The following is a 4,960-nucleotide window of genomic DNA, read 5'->3' as shown; positions in this document are numbered from 1 at the left end:
TGGCATTTCACTATATGTAGAATTTAGTATATTAGCATTAGATTTCGACATGGAAACTCACGAGTGTGTGTTTGATGTCGTAGGATCCCGGTAGTAAGACGTTGGTGCATTCCGAAGTACCCCTTGTACCTACTCGAAACGTTGTGAGTATTCACGCACTCCCCTATTTTCAGTTTTTTTTTTATGTTTTGGGGTGGAAAAGCATGTCCTGAAAAACTATTATTTGTTCGTTGTATTTAAATTGATTTGTATCAAACATGATTGCTATTTTATTACTATATCTCTCTATGTATGTCTATGCAACACGGAACATGAGAACTTATCGTATTAAGGCCCTTCCCTTATCTCTAACCATTAACTCTTTGAGCCAATGGTCATTATGGATAGCGCTATTAGGAATTGACAACTCCTCACTCGCCCGAATCGCTGGAGTGCATGATACCATATTCATCTATGGAACGATAAGCATAGATCTCGATAGGGCTTCAGTCATAGGTTTGGTTGAGACTCATTGTTTGCTCATACACATACAAACTCGTTTCTCGTTATAGCAATAATCTTGTATTCATTAATAGAAATCAACTTTGTTTATCATCAAAGCAATGTACTTGTATTTACGAAAAGCCTTATTCCAAGCTCGATTTTATAAACTTGTGAACTCACCAACTATTTTCATAGTTGACGCTCGTTTTACATGTTTTTTCAGGAAATAATTAGTAAGTGGATATAAAGATTCATCATCATAGAGCATGCTGCATCGTGTTGAAGTTAATTGTGGAGTTTTCTTTGAACAATGTTATTTTGGAAAAACTTGTATTTTGTTTCTTTTGAAGCTATGGGTTGTAAACTTTTAAATACTGCTATGGTGATGTATCATTATCTTTTGCAATGAAACCGTTATCGCTGTCATACCTTGCGTTTCCGCTTTAGCGGGGTGTGACACTGACTGTAGATTAATCTTGGAAAACCAAGATGCTCCCTGAAGCTGGTCAAACAAATCGTCTATCCTCGGGAGTGGGTAACGGTTCTTCACAGTTACCTTGTTCAGCTCCTGGTAATCTATGCACATACGGTGCGACCCATCCATCTTCCTCACGAACAGGATCAGGGCTCCCCATGGTGAACTACTCGGCCTGATGAAACCCTTGTCTAGCAGCTCCTGTAGTTGCGTAGACAACTCCTGCATCTCTGGAGGAGCCAACCGATACGGTGCTTTGGCTATCGGAGCCGCACCCGGAACCAGGTCAATCCGAAACTCAACCTGTCTTTCTGGAGGTATCCCAGGTAAGTCCTCTGGCAATACGTCTGGATACTCTCGCACTACTGGTACATCGTCAACTGTCGCCTTACCCTTCTCCCGGGCATCTATAACATAGGCGATGTACCCCGCACAACCCTACTGAACGTAGCACCTTGCTCTCGCTGCTGAACAAAGGGCTGGTTCGCGTTGTGGCCTCTCGCCCTGAATCACTAACTCTCCCTCACTGGGAGTGCGAACCGTCACTAACTGCAGCTCACAATCAATCACTGCCCCATTGGGGCTCAGCCAATCCATACCCACTATAACCTTATTCCCTCGCAGGGGAATAGGAACCAAGTCCACTGAAAACTGCTCATCAAATAACTGCATCGAACACCCCCTATGTACTCTCACGACCCTGACGGTCCTGTCATCCGCTATCTCAACCTTAAGTGGACAATCCAGCTCCTCCGGAGCTCCGCTAAACCTCTTGCTAAGCGCAAGTGAATCAAATGATCGGGTAGCCCCCGAGTCAAACAATACTGTAGCTGAAATGTCATTCACTAAGAATGACCCTATACGAAAACATATAACCATGAGAAACAATCAATATCAATAAAGAGACAAGAGGAAATACATACTCGTCACCACATCAGGAGTCGCTCGCGCCGCCTCTGCTGTCATCTGGAAAGCTCTACTCTTCGCCACTGGCGCCTCACCCCGGCCCTGACGGTCGTCTGTAATCCTCAATGTAGCAAGGGCAGGTGCCGCCACCTTCCCTGCTGCTGCCAAACTCGGACATTAGGACTTTTTATGTCCCCTCTGATTGCAATGGAAGCAAATCCGATCAGATGATGCGGTAGTGGTGGAAGAAGCTGTACAATCTCTACTCATATCCACGGTCCGGCCGCACTTGTAGCAACCGGGACTCCCTGCCTTGCACGCCCCATCGTGCAATCTCCCACACTTGCCACACCGACTGTGGCTCTGTTGTCCTCTAGATCTGTGATCCGATATCTTGGGCTTTTTTCCCGAACTCCCTGTACCAGATGCCGCCTCTGGCTTCCTCTTCTTCTCCATCTCCAAATCTATCTCTCTCTCTCTCGAGCCCTCGCAATCATATCATCCAGCGCTTTACAGCTGGACCGGCTCACAAACTGTCGGATATCACTCCGCAACATCTCATGATAACGAGCCTTCTTCATTTCCTCATCAGCTGCATACTGAGGAACGAGAAGAGCCCTCCCCCTGAAGTTGGCGGTAATCTCTGCCACTGTCTCTGTAGTCTGGGTAAGATCCTGAAACTCCCTAGCTAACTGTTGCACCTCAATAACCGGTGCAAACTCGGCTCTGAACCTGGTAGTAAAATCAGCCCAGGTCATCGCATCAAGAGCTGCGTCATCTCCGATAACATGCTCGATCTCTTCCCACCAATCTCGTGCCCTGTCCTTCAGAAGACAGGATGCTAGTCTGACGTTGTCCCCCTGTGGACATCTGCTGGTGCGGAACGCATTGGCGACATCCGCCAACCACCTGGTACTCGCAATGGGATCCCATGCCCCATGGTAGTCTGGAGCTCCACAAGCCCGGAACTCCCTGAAGGTGAGTGTGCGCGACCCTATCATGGCCGCCACCTCAGCACGAAATGTGCTCAACTCTCGTCCATCAGCTCTAAAATACCCTCCTTGATCGAACCGAAGATCACAGGAGTCTACTCAAGTATGGTGCGAGTAACCTCTGAAGAGAGGAACTTCCTGGTCTGCTCATCTAGATGCTCGGCCCCCGAGCCTGATCCTGATCCCTCGTCGGCACCTGAACTGCCGACTGCTGGCCTAGGGCGTAAAACCACCATTCTGAAATCACATCATGATAAAGATCAGAAACACTGATATATCTCGAGGGATCGCTACTACTTACAAGTTCCCTGGTCTCATCTCAGCCTTCATTGGTTCAAGTACGGATCCTCTGCTTTCAATAGTACGGGCCCATACTACCTTCCACATCTATCCATACTTTCCTCAAGAACTGCCTTGACTCCACCAAGTCACTTCTATTGCTACTGATCTCTGCTACTCTCATCCTAGGCTTGCCCTAGGGAAATCTCTGACTCCACCCAAACCCATTCCTCAACTGCTGAAGGCCTCCTTGTAATCCCACTTAGACATCACCTGAATACGATCACATGTGACGATGCTCAGATAATCCTTCGAGTAAAATACTCGTCCCTACAACGGTTAGACTCAGACAAGAGCTGCGCAATAGGGCCAAATCCAGCACTCTGAGAAACTCCACCAAGTCACCTAATGGCTAACTCCCACCACTCAGAGTCCCACAAAGCACAAAGCAAGCAGCATTCAGACACAGGAAACTATTCAAGAAATTCTATCCTCATAACAAGAAACTGTACTAGCATACAATGCTAAGCTCATACTATTAGGCATAACCTAAACAGGCTATCCTACTACTGTCTACTCAATACTAGCATGCAATTTTCATATAGTTGAAACACATATAGCAGGCACATAAGGCATCCTCCTAGATCCTTAGTCCTATTCTAGCATGTTGTTCTACTGAAACTGAAACTGATAATCAGAACATAAACTTGTATTGGTAATTTGGGAGTACTTACTTGAGCTCGGCTGATCGCATGCACCACACCCTTTTTCTCTTTTTCAAAAACTCTTTTCTTTTTAAGTTTTATTTTTTAAAAATTCCTTCAAAAACATTTTTTTTTTCTTTTGAAAATATTTTTACCATTTCCTTAGTTTGAGTCCAGTCACACTCGAGAGTGTGCCTGAATCCCTCAAACCAAGGCTCTAATACCAAATTGAAACGTCCCAAAAATACAACCCAAAAAGAATTTTGTTTTTAACATTACTAAAACCCTAAAATCAATCATCATATAATAAAACCACGAATCGCATGTCTCAAATGTAAAAGAGAATGTATCAAATCCACTGATGTCAAAACATATCAAAAATATCCGAATAAAACTCCCAAGATAAACTGAAGCTGTGGTGTGTGCCATGCCATCATCCTGAGCTCTTCCCCTTACTAGCGGAAGTACCTGAAACCAAAAACTGAAACTGTAAGCACAAAGCTTAGTGAGCTCCCCCAAACTACCACATACCATACAATAACATGTAAAGCAACTACTGGGCCTTGCCCACTGCATCGGACCGAAGTCCGAAAACTGCATCAGACCGGAGTGTGGAACTAACCAGGGCCTTGCCCTCTGCATCGGATCGTAGTCCAGAAACTGCATCGGACCGAAGTCCGGAACTAACCAGGGCCTTGCCTCTGCATCGGACCGAAGTCCGAAAACTGCATCGGACCGAAGTCCAGAACTAAGCAGGGCCTTGCCCTCTGCATCGGACCGAAGTCCGGAACGGACTGAACATAGCGTAGCATAATCATAACAACTAGCATAAACACATATACTGCATACTGCATCAGACCGAAGTCCGGAACACATAACACAAAGACATGCTTGAATCACAAAGACATCAAGCACATTGAATTACGGCATCAGACCGATATCCGGAACTACTGCTAACTAAACGGGTCGGCATTGTGGCCGTAGACCCGTTCCTACTGGAAGGAAACTCACCTCCTAAGGCCGGCTGTTGAAATGCTGCTCGGGAACTGTCTGACTGCTGCTCCGGTAACTCCCCGACTACAATTCCTAAAAGACACTTAATCAGACACTGATAACTAATC

The sequence above is a fragment of the Lactuca virosa genome, chromosome 5 (assembly GCF_052849685.1).
Source record: "Lactuca virosa cultivar CGN04683 chromosome 5, Lactuca_virosa_CGN04683_v6, whole genome shotgun sequence".
In the NCBI taxonomy this organism is placed as follows: Eukaryota; Viridiplantae; Streptophyta; class Magnoliopsida; order Asterales; family Asteraceae; genus Lactuca; species Lactuca virosa.
Note: the sequence above shows the minus strand (reverse complement) of the source record.